This window comes from Balaenoptera musculus, chromosome 10 (genome assembly GCF_009873245.2).
Source record: "Balaenoptera musculus isolate JJ_BM4_2016_0621 chromosome 10, mBalMus1.pri.v3, whole genome shotgun sequence".
Classification (NCBI taxonomy): domain Eukaryota; kingdom Metazoa; phylum Chordata; class Mammalia; order Artiodactyla; family Balaenopteridae; genus Balaenoptera; species Balaenoptera musculus.
In genome coordinates this window covers 51,308,789-51,326,596 of record NC_045794.1, presented here as the reverse complement: position 1 = coordinate 51,326,596, position 17,808 = coordinate 51,308,789, and the positions used below count along the sequence as shown (strand labels likewise).

The 17,808-nt window shown below is 37.8% G+C and overlaps 1 protein-coding gene across 3 annotated transcripts in view; it reads right to left on the bottom strand.

Annotated features, from left to right (window-relative positions):
• SRGAP1 (SLIT-ROBO Rho GTPase activating protein 1) overlaps nt 1-17,808 on the bottom strand; it is a 276,221-nt gene that overhangs the window by 144,877 nt on the left and 113,536 nt on the right. Inside the window, exon 1 of one of the 3 annotated variants that reach the window (XM_036867079.1) lies at nt 2,720-2,798. The exons of the other annotated variants lie outside the window; for them this stretch is intronic. The gene's annotated coding sequence lies outside the window, so the exon portion shown is untranslated. Of the gene's footprint in view, nt 1-2,719; nt 2,799-17,808 lie in introns of those variants that run through there. 3 annotated transcript variants of the gene reach the window in all.

Here is a 17,808-nt window from a genome sequence, read left to right as displayed (position 1 = left end):
TGATTTAGTAGAAACACAAAAGCAAAAGTGTGTCACGCAAAACTATCTGCAAATGACTGTAACAATGAACCATGTGTGTTTTGGAAAATAAGATACAGTAACTATTAACTACTGACTTGTTTTTGTTCTGAGACTCAGGGCTAACATCCAAAGACAAGAATATTCATACTGGAAAACTTCTTTATTTCGTCCTTCCCATTGTCGGGTGCATAGTCCCTAAAAGTGAGGGCTGAATCTAATTCAGTGGAGTTTAAGAAATTGATGTCCAAATAACACCTCAATTTCTTCCCATGCTTCTTCTTAAATAAAGACTGAGCTGACAGTACGTATGTACATACTTGACCATGTGTAATCAGGCTCATTAACAGCAGGGCCATCCAGGTCTGAATGAGGAGTCAGGAAATTTGCTCAACTTAACAGCTAGTAACAATCTAATGCTTACTGTTCTACACCCTAATGAAGTGGATACTAGTATTACCCTCATTTTGCAAAGAAGAAACTGAGGTTTAATGAGATGACATATTTCATCTAGAGACTTCACCTTGTAAGTGGCACCTGCAGGACCTCTAAGCCAGGTCCGTCCATCAATTAATTGAACGCTTCTGCCTAGCTTTCATCTGTGCAACATGTTTTAAGTACCTACAGTGTGCCAGGCCTATATCCTGGCAAAGAAGATACAGTAACTATGAAACAAGGTCTCTGATCTCAATAAGCTCATGTCCAAACAGCACGGTTTTGGGGGAGTCCCGGGAGAAGTTAGGAAAGCATTTCTCAAGCGTCCTCTCTTGGTTTCTCCACTTGGAGATTGGGGGAATCCTATTATTAATCTCATAAAAGTGTGGTGAACACCAAAGTGAAGACATTATTACAGGCTTTTAACTACGAACAGCAGCTGGTTTTTAGTCCATCAAAGTAAATATTTTTCAATACAGTATTATAATCAGCATGTCTGCCAAACTCTCCCCCACAAATACAGACCTAGTTTTGTTTCATAAAGAAAGAAAGAAAAAAAATCAAGGGTGGGGGCATTTCTCATCCAGGAACTCTTTTTTGATGAAGTAATTTTAGCACATCTTGCTGTGCTAAGTGAAAAAAAAAATCAGTCGTCTTTGGCTGTCAATGAGTTCTGTTTTGTTTTGTTTCTTCCCCCCTCCTGTTTTTGTTTCTGTTTATTATAAAAAACTTTTATTATAAAAACATGTGTATATTACATTTAAAAATTTAGCTCATGGTGTGTCAAAGTATTACTTGCTTTATTCTTGCCTTTTCTTATTAAATCCAGTATCTGGTGAATGGGCTATTTCCTTTTTATTCTTAGGTTTTATAATATGTAAAGTTACTATTCCATTTGTTCTTTTTGTTTTTGTAGAAGTACACAAAAATTATATGGGCTTCCTTCTTGGATCTCATTCTTAGATTTTCTCTTGCTTGCTTCCTTCAGGGTTTAAAATGAAGAACTAGGGAGTTTTGAGAAGGAGGACTCTATTTTAAACAGTTACAATCCCATCTTCGTTTTGCAGGGAGTAACTATTATTTCACATTATCTGTAATTTTCCAGTCAAAATAGGACACTGGCAACATTTTCAATAATGGGAAAAGTGGAGGGACAGAACCTAGAGAAAAAGTAGGCTCCAAAAATCGGAGAAGGAGAATTTGTTTATCTTTTAATTTAGAAAAGTTTAGGACAAATGAGGAAAAGATCACAGGAAATCAAAAGCACAATGAGATACCACTTCACATCCACTAGGATGGCTGTAATCAAAAAGACGCAAGTGTTGGTGAAGGGTGGAGAAACTGGAACCCTCATACACTGCTGGTAGGAATGTAAAATGGTACAGTCACTTTGTAAAACAATGTGGCAGTTCCTCAAAAGGTTGACATAGACTTAACAAATCTACTCCTAGGTATATACCCAAGCGAAAACACACTTCCACACAAAACATATAGACAAATGGTTATGGCAGCATGATTCATAACAGCTGAAAAGTGGAAATAATCTAAATGTCCATCAATATGGAACAGGAAAACAAAATGAGATATAGCCATACAATGGAATATTATTCATCCATAAAGAGGAATGAAGTACTGTTTCACGCTTATATTGAAAATATAAGCTTAGGGAATAAAACTAGTCACTAATGGAAAGTGTGATTACATTAATGTGAAATGTCCAAAAGAGACTAATCCATAGAAACAGAAAATAGATTAGATGTTGACTAGGGCTGGAGGTGTTGGGGAAAATGGGAAGTGACTGCTAAGGGGTGCAGGGTTTTTTTTTGGGGGGGGGTGATGAAAATGTTCAAAAAGTGATTGTGGTGACAGTTATAAAACAGTGAGTATACTAAAAAGCAGTTAATTGTACACTTTAAATGGGTATATTGAATGATATATAACATATCTCAATATAGCTGTTATATTAAAAAAGATAGAATGCCATATCACAATTCATTGAAATTTTGGTTGAGACATTTCTGAGAATGATAACAGTAGTAACAACAAAATGATTCCTTGGGACTTCCCTGGCGGTCCAGTGGCTAAGACCCCACACTCCCAATACAGGGGGCCCGGGTTCGCTCCCTGGTCAGGGAACTAGATCCCACATGCCGCAACGAAGATCGAAGATCCCGCTTGCCGAAACTAGGACCCGGCGCAGCCAAATAAATAAATAAATAAATAAATAAAATAATAATAAAAAAAATGAGTCCTCCTATTTCCACACCTCGTACTTTTTAGTAGTTCATCAAATTAGACAACATATGGGCAGGCACTTTAAAATGATGTCTTCACAAAATGGCTCTTGCTTCCATATTTTAACTTCATCTTGAATTTATCTGTGAGTCAGAATAGTAAATTTAATTATTGGCTAGCATCATTTGTACGTTAATTATTACAATGTCTAATGGTATAGAAAAGATTTACCTAATAGAACATCAGGAGGGGCTTATCACCATGACTCCCAGACAACTGCATAAAACAGCGCAAACTCTTTCAGGCAGAAAAATGCCATCTCTGAGGAGGCTCCAAGCAGCTATTATTTAAATCTAGGGCAGGACCTACTAAATACTAATAATGGCCATTTTAAAGGAGCTAAAATTTACTGGGTTTTTTTATGACTTATTTAATTTCTGTTCTACCAGAGCATCACCACAGGATGAACCAACATCAATAATCCAACAAGAATAACACACAAAAAGACTATGCTTTCAAACTACTCAATTAATTTGTTTAAAAATTGAAATAGTTCCTCTAAGCTACAGAAATATTGACTAATACTTACCAAATAAAATGGAATTGCCTAGGAAAGGAGGAAACGGAGGCATTTCTTGCTATTGCTCTGATAAAGGGAAGTCCTAACCCTTAAAATAAATTTGTGTGAGACCACAGAGTGTGATGCATGTTTCATGGAAAGATTGAGGCCAGGCTGGGCTGTTTCTCTAATATGTTACTGAATGATTAGGACTAGGACATAAAATTGATAGACTGGGTGTGATACTCGTGCTCATCCAGCAAAAAATAAAAACACAGTAACACTTCTAAAGCATCACAAACCATCTCAATTATTTCATAGTCTTGTTTCGTCAGATTTTCCTTATGATGTCAAAAAAGTCTACATTGTGTGTGGATTTATCAGTACCTTTACCTGTGGGCTATAAGGAATTCTCCCAAATAACAGGTAAGAACCACTGGAATATCTTTAAAGAGAAGAACCTAATTAGACTAACTGGTTCCATCAATCGTTCACATAATCATTGCTGATGTGAATATTTATATAATCTTGCAGCTACTGATTAGCTAAACACTAGGTGCAAACTTCTGTGAAACATGCTGGGACCTCCCTGGTGGCGCCATGGTTAAGAATCTGCCTGTCAATGCAGGGGACACGGGTTCAAGCCCTGGTCCAGAAAGATCCCACATGCCGCGGAGCAACTAAGCCCGTGCGCCACAACTACTGAGCCTGTGCTCTAGAGCCCATGAGCCACAACTACTGAAGCTGGTGTGCCTAGAGCCGGTGCTCCGCAACAAGAGAAGCCACTGCAATAAGAAGCCCACGCACCGCAACAAAGAGTAGCCCCCGCTCGCTGCAACTAGAGAAAGCCCGCGCCCAGCAATGAAGACCCAATGCAGCCAATAAATAAATTAATTAATTAAAAAAAAAGAAATACGCTAAAAAGTCTAAAAAGGCTAGAAATTTGGAGCAAAAAAATCCATAAATGTGAATGAACTTTATTAATTTTTTTTTGTGTGTGATTAGACTGAATAAGCAAAGACCGTTTCTTCAATTCACTAGAAATCTGAACCCAAGATTTATGCTTCTTTTACACTCTGCACCTTATGGACCCATGTTAGAGTTACGGTGTCACCTATTACAAGTCACATGACATGGGGCAAGTTGCGTAACATCTCGAAAAATAAGAGTTCCACCTCACGAGGTTGTGGTGAGAGAATTAAATGAGATGATATAAGTGAAAAGCATGCTGCAATCTGTAAACCACTATGAAACAGATGGAGATGTTATTATTACTAGTATCAGCAGGCTTTCACTAGAAAAATATTTATTGACTATTTCCTTGTGCCAGACTCCCTTCTAGTGGCTCTAAATAACAGACTGGAAATCACAAGCCCCATCCCTCAGTGAGAAGACAGCCAAGACAAACAGATAGTGAGAGCTAGTGATCTTCAGGGCCTTGATTTACCAGTGTCGAGGAGCAATGGGAGGAGGTGTGAGGAGGCAGTATATGCCTGCTCGGGAAAAGAGGCAAACACTGAGGGGGTGATCCTGGGGGGGACTCAGCAGTGTGTTGGCAGACACAAAGGGGAAGGGCATCCCAGGCTGAAAGAACACAGGCACAGGCAGGAGGGGAGAACAGGAAGAGTACCTTGCCAAGTGCTTCTCTGTGCTAAAACCTACCTCTGGCTGGGTAATGGGTCTAGTCATGGGCTAGGTCAGAAAGGATCCCACATGGTAGACTAAGGAGTAAAATTTTATCTTTTAGGCCAGTTTCCCCAACTGGCTTGATGGTAAGAGCTACCAGGGGTGATTACTAAAAATACCTGTGTCCAGGTCCCTCAGCTGGATATTTTGATTCTGTTGGTCTGACAGGACCTGGAACAGAGGATTCTAACTAAGTACCCAGGTGAATCTTACCACTGGGCAACTGTAGGAAACACCAGTGGGGAGGAATTGAACAATTCTGAACAAGAGAGACACATGATCAGATCTGCATTCTAGAAAACAGCACAGATAAATGAATAAATAAATGAAATGAAAGGCTACGTATCCTATAGCTTATTAAATTGTTTCCTTTGTAAGCTACAGGGGTCCTCATTTGAATTACGAATTATTGGGCAAAACAAACCAACACCACCGACAAAAACCCTCACAAGAATGAATGGTATCCATGCTTTTCTCTGCCTAAGCCTATTATCTTAATTAGTTATGAATCACTCATTTCTGTCATCTGGTGTGGAACTAATGAGTGTGTCCACGTTATCTGTTATCAGAGAGGAGAAGCTGACTGTCAACCACATTGTAGGAAAAAAGCTGTGCTGCCCAATATGTAGCCATCTGTCACACTGGGCACATGAACCGTGGCTGCTCCAAACTGAGATGTGCTCTAAGTGTAAAGTACACAGAGGACTTCAAAAGCTTAGGGTGGGAAAAAAAAAAAGAACATAAAAGTGTCTCATTAATATTTTTTATATTAGTTAATGTTAGAATGAAAAATTTTAGATATTTTGGGTTATAAAAAGATGTTAAAATTAATATCATCTGTTCGTCTTTTTTTTTTTTTTAATGTGACTGCTAAAGAAAATTTAAAACTGGAAATGTGGCTCATCTATAGGACAATTCTCCTCTAGTACATGAGTGAATTAGCAACTAAGTTTCTCATAAGCGGAATCTGGAATGTGGGGTTACCATCAGCAAAGGTCTTTGAAGAGTTAGCGGACTTGAGATCAGAAGACAAGATTTATGCACAAGGCAAATACGGGGTAGAATACAGAGTATCAGGACGTCGGTTCCAGTTAGAAGTAGGACCTTGGAAGAGTAACCATCTCTGTGGAACTCATGTTTCCTCAACTGCAAAATGATTGTTAATCATAACTGCCATATTCGCCTCCCAAAGGCAATAGAAGGCTTCAATGAGATGAGATATACAAAGACTTCCTCATCATGTCAAACACTGTACTGGCTATTTATCATATAATGTGGATTGAAAAAAGGAAAATACAAGTTCTAGATTTGATGGTGTCAACTACACAGACTAAAGGACTTTCAGAAAAGAAAAGACCATAGGCCAGCTGGGGTCTTCATCAGTGACAGCTTCAGAGGTAGTTGGCCCTGCACTGCATTTAAAGGATATGTAAAATTTGGAAGGCTACGCAAATCTGGGGAATGGAAAAGTAGTTCTTTAAATAACTGAAAATGATAATTCTTGATACCCTGGCCCAGAAGAGTAAGGTTCTAGGGAAGGAAGTTTAGGGTGGCTGGACCAGGTTACTGCCTCATGGAAAATATAACTCCCTAAAGTCTTTTTCTACTTCTGACTTTTGAAATAACCAACGACTTAGGCAAACTAAATACCATAGACATATATGAAATCGGTTTGCTTCCATTCTAAGCTCGAACCATGGCTGCATCCTAGAACTCCAGAGATAATTAGCACATTTGTGAGGGAGTAGAGTTAATGATAAAACCTTTTAGAATAAAATAAGAAAGGGTCCTCTCAGCACAGTCAATCCTCACTGTATGGATATGAAAGTAAAGTCAATTTCACAACATTTCCTGCACTTAAAGAGAGGCTGTGTCTGTTTTTCTAAGTTCTCATAATAATATCTTCATTTGAAGTGACATTTACCTCAGTATTATTTTAGAATAAAGCTTACTACAAAAGCATCAGTTTTCATAGCATTTGAAAGCCAAATATTATATTTTGGTCCAGATAACATTTTCAGGAAAAGTATGGACAACAAATTTGTACTTTATTTTTTTTTTTCCAGATGAAAGCTAGCCAGGATAAAAGGCAATAAATTAAGTTGATCAATTATTGCAGTTTAACTACATTGTAGGAAAGGCCAGTTTAAGGAAGTACAGATCTGAATGATTAGCTTTAGCGCTTTTATTTAGAATGCACAAGTGGCAGGACTTCATTAACTTCCTTATAATTAAGCAAGAACACTTAAGACCATATTAGTAGATTGATTTTTACTACCAGAAAAAGACAGTGTGTGGAAATCACTGATCTATAGAGAGTCCAAAGATTTACATTTTGGAATGGCTGTGTCACTGACAAAGGTTCAAGGCATTCTTTAAACGTTGACATTGTTTCCTGAAATAATTCAACATGGAGTCTCATGGAGTAAACATGTTACACATGTTTTTCTCTAAATAAGTTTTAAGAATGAAAAACTTTTAAACTAGTTTAAATCTTCTGTATTGAATTAATTACAAATTGAGGCTTTTTTCAAATTATAATTTTAAAGCATCTACTAGAATACAGTTTAACCCCCCAAGCAATTTACCATTAATATCGAACAGGAGAATATTCACTGAGTTCCTACTATGTTCCAGATGCTGTGATATGTACTTGATGTAGTTTAGCTCATTTCATTCTTACAGCAAACCTATTATGTAATGCCTCCATTACATACATGAGGAAATTGAAGCAGGAGGTTAAGTGTTTGGTCCAAAGTTGTACAATGAATAAGTACTAGAGCTTAGATTCCCATTCAGGTTTGTCTGACTCCAAAGTTCATGATGCAAAATTATAACCCTCAACAATTACACATAGTGTGCAATTACACAAAGCAAGCCTAAGTGATCTAGGCCTAGCCTTAGAGGTAAGTTATTAGAATGTATATAGATGCTGTATATAACTATTAATGTATCAAATAAAAGTTTAAGTGTCAAATGTCTAGCATCATTTAGAAAAGCAATAAAAATTGCATTTCTATCTCTTACTTAAAGAAAGCCAAAAGACAAAAAAAAAAAAAATCTAACATTTTACAAAAACTAGCTAAGTGGCTAATGCTAATTCCCTAGTACTTCCTGAATGTCACAGCTTTATGGGAAACCATGTATTTTGGTCAATTGCTTTTGTTTTAAATCATGACTGTACTACTGCTATTATGTTACAATGACTGTAGAGCTTTGAACTATATAGCTTATGAATCCCTTGAATACAAATATCACGTCTCTAAATTTACATACAGCACATAATAGATACTCAATAACTACCTCTGATGAATGCTTGCTTCAGTAAAGATAATTAGTTACTAAAATGCTTCATTATCCACATCCGGACACAGGACTCAAATTTTGCTAATTCATAAAATATGTTTCCTGCCTCATCTCCCTGCAACCCACCACCCCATCACTACACCTCTTCATTCTTGGCTCCATGTGGTCCTGCTGGCATCCAGCCCTACAAGCTTTCCCACATAAACAATGTTCTACTCAGTCAACAGTTGAAAAGAGCTCCAGTTAAATCCAGTGAAAATCATGTTTTAAACATCCCTCAGTTAAAGGTATCTTTTATATGCCCATTTCTAACCTAAGAGAAAACCTTCATCTAGGAAAATAACAAAGGAAGCACTAATCACTTCACTTAATTTTCCTTAGATGTCTAGTAGAGACTTTGACTGGATTGCTAGTGGCAACTTTATATCTTATTTTTATTTAACTACAGTTCAATAAATGAGAGCTCCAGTAACCTCTGGCTCCAAGTGAACTACCTGAACTCTAACTCAGGAGCTGATACAAGGAAACTGGAAAGTCGCCTAGTTACCTCTGCTTCCTTAACATTCATTTCACAGCTGGAAGCCACAATTCTGGATCATAGAATAAATACCTTTCAATCCTAGGCTACAAAATCCTCAAAGAGATGGCAATTTAAAAAATCACATATAGCTCTATACATCTATATATGTAAATACACACACACATATATATTATATATATGTATATTTTTAATGATTTTTTTAGGTCTAAGCAAATACTGAACATCAACCAGCTTGTGAAAATGTCAGAAATTATAATTCTCTTCTTCATTTCACCTCTTCAAAGTACCACAGAAAATGTCCAATTTGATATGCAACCTATGTATTAAAGTAACATTCTTCTATTTTATCCTCAGATGAAAGCCAAATTCTATAGTAAAAGTTACTTCTGGTCCTGCACGCTCAACCTGTACCCACATAACCTGCAGAAATCGAATTCAACGATGTTCTCTCATTGTCTGCTCAACAAGCCAAGGAGTGAGTACAAAAATGCTTACCCTTTTCATCTGACACACATTTACTGAGTAACTTTCAGGTGGTGGGCCCTGGAGAAGAAAAGATAAACCCATTGCTTTTTGCCCCCAGGGCCTCCCAAGGTAGCTCCTGGTCTACAGACATGGAAACAAGTAACTTACTTTTATAACTATCATCATCTACAACGGCAATGTTGTAAATCCTATAATGGAAGCATGAGGAAAGTGCTGTGAGGACACAGAGAAAGGAACAATAAATTCTGCCCAGGGTAAATCAGGGAAGGCTCTGAGGTGACACTAAGGCTCTGAATAGCTCTTAGTGCTTTGTTGAGAAATACTACCCTCCTCCCTCCAAATCCCCAAGTAGAAGTGTCAAATTGGGGGGTGGGTGTGGGAAGGGTATTACAGGCAAAAGGAGTAGCCTGTGCAAAGGCCCCAGGGTATGAGTATCTGGAGAGTTCAGGGCATTTACAAGAATGGCAGTTTGTTACATATTGCAGGGTCATAAGGTAGACAGGGGCTGGATCAATTATTAGGGAACTTAAAAGTAAATATTCTATAATGATAAGGGGTGTTATCTTTACTCAGCTCTCATTATAGGGAATGCTTCAATTTATTTATTTAACAAGTTAAAAACAAATGCATATCCTCCCCTCCCACCTGGGGATGTAATGTACAGCATAGGGAATATAGTCAATAATATTGTAATAACTTTGTATGGTGATAGATGGGTACTAGACTTATCGTGGTGATTTTTTGGTAATGTATAAAAATATCGAATCACTACGTTGTACACCTAAAACTAATATAATATTGTATGTTAACTATACTTCAATTTATTTTAAAAAATGCATACTATTCACATTTAGAAAGGATAGCTGTAGAAATATGTTCTGATTAAATTATCAGAAAATGCCATTTTCTGCCAAATCTTTGACAAGAGATTTTTTTTAAGTGTTTAAGCCAATTTAGATAAGAGAAGGCAGTGTCAGCTGTATTTAATAGAATACTGAGGATATGGAGCGGAAGGATTTATAAGTACCATAATGTGATCAGAATTGCCTTTTATTTCACTATAATTAGATTTATATCTAATTTTGAGTTGAAGTAGCTTAAAATGGCAAATTATTTAAAACACCTATCTTCTACCTTTCTTATATACTTTGTGGTCCATTCATCTTGCAATTTACTTTGAAAAGGTATCATTTAATCTTTATAACAAAGCAGCAGTTTAGAAACTAAGGTAAAAATGCTAGCATTTTTTCATCTTATACCTCTTTTTTTTTTTTTTAAGTATTTGTTTATTTATTTACTTATGGCTGTGTTGGGTCTTCGTTTCTGCGCGAGGGCTTTCTCTAGTTGCGGCGAGCGGGGGCCACTCTTCATCGCTGTGCACGGGCCTCTCATTATCGTGGCCTCTCTTGTTGTGGAGCACAGGCTCCAGACGCGCAGGCTCAGTAATTGTGGCTCACGGGCCCAGCCGCTCCGCGGCATGTGGGATCTTCCCAGACCAGGGCTCGAACCCGTGTCCCCTGCATTGGCAGGCAGATTCTCAACCACTGCGCCACCAGGGAAGCCCCATCTTATACCTCTTTATAAGGTCTTTACAGGATCTCAAACACAATATTAGCTTTACTGCCTCTGCCACGCCCACTCTTACACTGCTGCTCTTATCTGGAAGAGATTCATTTTTAAATATGATCAGATGCACGAATAGCTCTTAGTGCACTGTTGAGAAATACAATCCTCCTCCCTCCAAATCCCCAGTACCAGCTACTTTCTCTGCACTTCTGCCCCTACTATGCATCTACCATCTAAATGGTGCTTTTGATTGAAACTTCCTTCCCAGCTCTCTGCTCACACACTGTCCCCTCCGCTGTTAAGTTTCCCCAAGGCCTGGGTAAGAGGTACTACAAGAAGAATACGGGAGACAATGGGCGGATGGGCAGAGGGAAAGAAGGCAGGTGGGAGTAGAAGAAAGATAAAGGGAAACATAGCTTCCTGAGAAAACAAAGGAGAAGAGAAACAAGGAGAGAAGAGAGATAAGAGAGGAGCAAGGAGGGGTAGGTGAGGGAGGAAAGGGGGCGGGTGAAGAAAATGAAACAAGTGTAAAGTAAGTTCCGAAGATCTTAGGAAGTCACTGGATCAGACTTGGGCACCAGAGGGCCTTGGAGAGAGCTTTAATCTCCTCCTGCCCGTCTTCAGGCTCTCAGATTTTTGAAGAGTACATTTTGCTTTTAATAATGCCAGATATCAGACTTCAGTCTTGGGCCAGCATAAGAACAAAATTTCGAGGTCAAACATAAAGCACAGTTTTTTCCTTAATAGAACCAAAGTGTAGGTTGTTCAGATTTGTAAGATTTCCCCCGCCACGACTACCCCCTTTAAGCCTTTAGAAACCTAAGTGAAATCAAAATTGGTCATGACGGGTAACTTCAGCTTTAGTGGCATTTGCCAGAAGGCTCATCCATGCTCTTTTTTCACACTACCCTAATTCTAACACAGCTCTCAGACCAAACCATAGAAATTCTTTGTATTCATTCTATTGCCATGGTTAGGTTGAGCAGTTCCTTGAGCATTTTAATGGTCTTGGCACCTCAGGGGCAGAATGGAAAGGCCACGAAAAACAGGTAGAATCCCTCAGAATTCTCTGCACCATCTTCCTTCTCTGTAAAAATGAGCCCAATTCAGTAAGGCCAAAAGCTTTTCCACATCAACCCACAGTACAATTTTCTTTCTTTTCCTTTGAAGTTGAGAAGTTTCTGGCGGGAACCCACACTACTCACAAGCACAGATGATGTTCTCTTGGCTGCCGGCATTCAGAAAGCCGTCTGAATGGATGGCACAGAGCCTTGTGCCACTCCACTGGATCCTTCCCCGGCACAGGTGCCAAGTCACCCTGAGCTTAGGCAAGCAACAGTCTGCAGGGCACTTCAGGCCCCGTCTCCTAGACTAGGGCTCTCCTGAATGCCAGCAGCGCAGTTCAGGATGAATACCTTTTTTCTTCTCCCCTCTGGTTACAGAGTTGGCAGGCCGGGATCCTCCCAAAGGCACAACACTCTGCCCAAATCCAGTGAAAAACTTTACCTTATTCTGCAGTCCCTTCCTGAGGTTGAAATAATAGCTACTTATAGTCTTAAGACCTGCACATGAGCATTACTTACAGAGGAAGGGTCACAAACCTAAATGCCCTCAGAGGCCAGACTGGGCCCATAAATGAGTGAAGCGGGCAGGGTATACAATAACAAGGAAAGGTAAGGATTGCTTAAGCAGGCACACATGCCTCATGTAGCCACCAAGCTCCAGATAATGCTTGCTGTGTAGCAAAGCCTGATGCAGTTATGCCAAACCTGAGCTTTTTTGAGAGAAGCCAGAAATCTGATTTGGGGGTAAAATCTCCAAATTTTTAAATATCAGCAACTAATTAAACAAAACCAAACCCTGTCCAAGCCAATGAAAACCCATCCTTGTGCCAGATTTTGCCTCTGGACTACCATTTTGTGATTTCTGACAGAGACAGCTTATTGGACAAAATTAACACCTTGTCCAACTGTCAGAAATAGAAGAGAAACAAAATTCAGATTAATTATAACCTTTGGGACCTCATGAATGAGGCTACAATGTAAATGATGTGTGGAAAACCAATCAAAATAATTTAAGGTGGCATATTTAGTGAGTAATATTATTTCTTGGCTTTTAAGTGAATTTATTTGTAACCTGGATGTGAATAGTTTGACTTATTCTAAAACTCTCACACTAGTTTTCTCGGAATTGAAAATGCTAGAACATTTTCTCCTCATCATCATTATCTCCTGGGGCTCAGCCTAAATCTGGAAGATGATCTGAAGTCCAATCTTACTGGAACAGTTTCTCAAGACGAGAACTATCCATGCTGACTCGGGAAATCAGAGAAAAGCACTTCTGCTCCCAGTACTGATACAAACCCCATTAACCATCACTGCTATCAAAGGCTCTACTGGATACTCTGTGGTTCCAATTTATGTTTTGTTTCTCTCCTCTTTAGACACATGTTAGAGAAACAGAAGAATCACAGAATCTCAAACTTACAGTAAGCCTTAGAAATCATTTAGTCCTATCTACTGTCTGGTGATCAAACTCCCCCAAGTCCATGCCTGCACAGAATTCACTACCTCTCTCCTAAGAACAGTCTGTGCTACTGTTGGAGGCAACTCCAACCCTTAGAAAAGTCTCCTTGAACTGAAACAAGAACCCCCTCCATCGGTTCAACAAAAAAACATATCAAATGCCAGCAATACGACTCATGCTAGTTGCTTTTACATAAAGATCAATAAACTGGGGCACCCCACCCCCTCTGCAAAGAATTCACAGAAATACTTTTTAAATTAAATATCAAACTTCCACAAAGGTACTGTGTATGAGTCAGTGCACTTGAGAGACAGGGCAAAGTCAACCAGTTAAAAAGCCCAGGATGTCAGACAACTCATGAGAGGCGAATACTTAAAAGAAAGGAAAGGTTTAACAGTTATGAGGAAATGGTTATGAAAACTCATATGAAACTTCCTTCAAAACCTAACATCTTTTCCTAACCACTCTGGGAAACAAAGGCTAAAAGAAAGACGGTTGCCAAGTTCATTACCCACTACAATAGGAGCAGATTTACCCATAACCTCCATGCTTGAAGTGGTACAAAACAGGTTTCAGTATCACCACGTGTTTTCACTTAACAAACCTCACCCCTTATTGATACCTGTACTCTTGTTCTGCTATGCTCTCCCTTAAGCCTAAGTCAAGTAAAAGATATTCAAGCAACACCATTCCCATTTTTCCCCAACCCCAAGTTGCCCATTAAGAAAAAATTGAGAAAAAAAAAAAATCAGTATACGGTAGTTTAAAGTTCGCGTGACAGCTAGCTGCTGAGAAGACTTGGTCCGATACAAACTTGGTCATAAATTAGGTGGAAAGCTTTATTTCTCCAGCTGAGCATAAATGAAAATTTCCTCTGTTACTATGATCATGTTACTATGATTTTTTTTTTTTCTTTGAAAGCCACAAGTTTAAATTCTGAGTCCTGAATTTGGGTAATTTATATAACCTTAAACCTTGAGTAAAACCAATCTCATTGGGTTGTTATGAGGATTAAATTAGATAATGCATGTAAAGAATTCAAATTGAGCCTCACATAGAAAACCCTCAAACAAATGGTATCTATGGTTATTATTATTACATCTGTTGGTCCTAGAATATCTTCACACATTTCCAAAGAATTCATATTTTCTGTGAGTTCTAATGTACTCTAGACTCTATTTGGGGGTGGTGATCATGCATATTAAAAATGCACTTTTATTTTCTCCATCATTCATGCAAACATACTCATTTTAGAAGATTATAGAAGTAGAAAGAAGGGGGAAATTACCCATCTTGGGAACACACCTGTTAATATGGTGCAGTTACTTTTTGTGCTTTTTAAAAATATATGAATGATTCTTTTAATTTAAAAATCACCGTTTATTGCTACAAAAGCAGATATGTATATTATAATGTGTTAGAAAATGTAATTTTAAAAACCCACTTGATTTTCTATCACCAAGAGATAAATATTGATAACATTTTGTTGTATACTTCCCCAAATATTTTCTAATATGCAAAGCTCTAGGTTATATCCATTTTGATTTTCCAACCCCTAATGATTTCTTCACATGCAGTTTCTGGTGTAGAAGATACAACTCCACTTGTACACGGGTAAAAATTCCAAGGCATCTCTAACTACCATCACTTGTCCCCTCCTAAGGGCCAGGCCCTTTATTACATTACTTCAAATCTTTACAAACGTCCTGCAAAATATGCTCCAATATCTCTATTTTGCAGAGCTAGGTTTCAATCCATCTTTGTCTGACTCCGAAGCCTATATTTTCTTAAAGTTACTGTGTATCTGAAAACAATTAAATAAGCTCAATCGATCCAGATCCTTATTTTGGGAGCACAGTAGTATGGTTCTCATTTTACAAAATTTTACAAAGTTACACAGTAAAGAGGGATAAGGTTGGGTCTTAAAAACAGTTAAGTGTGTTGTGTGTTGAGGACACCACCGTTTTAATGCAAAGATAACCCTCTGCTGTGAAATGTTTAAATTTAGAGTTCGCTGGGATTTTACATAAAATAAACACACCCTAAAGCCATCCACAAGCAATCACTGGTGTGCTGTTACTGGGGTATAATTCAAAGAGAAAACCCACAATTTAACTAGGGAGTTGCAGAGCCTCAGTGTATAAACCACAGTGTAACTTTCCCTGGGGTTTAAAAGCCTTGCTTATCAGGCTACTGGGAAAGATAAACTGGTAATCCACAGACATGGATGAGATTCCCAGCTCTGTCACTAAATACTTCAGTGACCTTGGGCAAGTTTTTGACCCTCTTCTGGGCTCAGGTGACTTCATCATTAAAACAGGTATAAAAAATACCCATCCTCTGGATAAACAACAAGGTCCTATTGTATAGCAGAGGGAACTATATTCAATATCCTGGGATAAACCATAATGGAAAAGAATATAAAAAAGAATGTATATATGTGTATAACTAAGTCACTTTGCTGTAGGGCAGAAATTAACACAACACTGTAAATCAACTATCTTCAATTAAAAAAGTAAATTAAAAAAAAATACCCATCCTTATGTACTCATACTATTGTCAGAAGGATGAAGGTATGAATGTCAAAGGGCTTAGAAAATATAATGTTACATTCATATGTAAGATAGCTAATAAAAGTAATGACAATAACGTATTACTATAGTGAAATCTGATTGAGTGCATATAATGTCAGGCATTGTTCTATTTTATTGATATATGAATTAACTCATTTAATTCTCATACCATGTCTATTAGGTAAGTACTATTATTACCTCAATTTTACAGACAATTAAACTGAGGCAAAAAGAGGTGAATAACTTGCCCATGGTCACTTGGTCAGTAGGTAAAGCTGGATTCTGAACCCAGGCAATCTGACTCCAGTCCAGGCTTTTAACTATAAAAAGAAGGTTCCTAGAATTTTTTTAAAAAATTTATTTTATTGAAGTCTAGTTGATTTACAATGTTAACTTCTGCTATAGTAGAATTCTTTACTTCCTCCTCACTTCCAACAGCCCCTGTGCCAAGCCCCCCATGGGAAAAAATAATACCAAAATATTTTCAATTGCTTCAGCAACTTCTGCTGTTTCCAATTATATGATTTTCTTTATAAAATAAATAAAACAAGAAAGTAATCTTGAAGCTACTCTGAAAAATCTGTTGATTAAAAAAAAAAAACACAAAACAGATTTGTCTTTTCCAGCAATGTTATATATATTAGGCATACCAGGTAATATCATTAAAAAAATTTTTTTTAAGGTTTACAATTCTTTCAAATACTGAATACTGCTATTTTAAAGATGGTTCTCATTAAAATCTTTCCCCAATGATCCTGAAAAATTATACCCTGCTCTGAAAGGGATGATACACACTATCTTAAATTTTCAGTTCTGGGAAAAACCTAAAAAGAGGAAAAGTATGCAATGGAGATAAAAATCTGAAGCAGGTAACAGTCACATTTCAAAGAAACTCAATCTACTGAACAGCATCATCTACTGAGTCTTCCCTTTTAACTAGGGCTTCCTATGGAGTTAAATATTATATGAGCTAGACACTGGTCTGTGGCTGTTGAATATATTCCTCCCCCACATTTTAATTCTCTCCCCAAGGCATCACAGCCAGATGATATGCCCAACTGCAGACAAGTACCCTCAGAAAGTAGGCAGGTAGAAATTGAATATGAACCACAAATGTAGGACACATATGTGGTTTTAAATTTTCTAGTGGCTACATTGAAGAAAATAAAAGTGACAGATGAAGTTAATTTAAAAATATATTGTATTTAACCCAACGTATCAAAATATTATCATTTCAACATGTAATCAATATAAAAAGTTCATAATGAGATATTCTGAAATCTCTTGTATTAAGCCTTCAACATGGGGTGTGTGTTTTAACATTACAGCACGCTGCAGTGGGAACTAGCCGCCTTTCGAGTGCTGAACAGCCACCGATGGCTAGTGGCTGCCATATTGGCCAGTAAAGTTCTACAGAGTGGTTTTAAGAGTATAATGAGGATTAGAGAATAAGCCACTTTCTCACCCCCAGTCAGCAAGGCATAGGTCAAGGAGAAAACTTAACAATAGGTTGATAATTCTGCACTGTTTAAGAGGTACATAGTGTTTTAGTGTGAAGGTCCTCTTCAACTAGAACTTAAAAAGCTTAGAGTGTAAGTATGTGTATGTGTATACACACAAACACACGATTTTAGTATCTAAATAATAACGATCAATAAAATAATAAAATTGTGGCCAGGGTGGACACCCAGTGTGACCGAACAAAGGGAAGCACTGGGAAAGAATGCAGGAAGTGTACGACTGGGGGACATGGAGTTCTGAATGACAGTGATTAAAACTGCACCCCGTATCAAAAAACGAAAGCTCTAATTCGAAAAGATACACGTACCCCAATGTTCACAGCGGCACTAATCACAATAACCAAGACATGGAAGCAA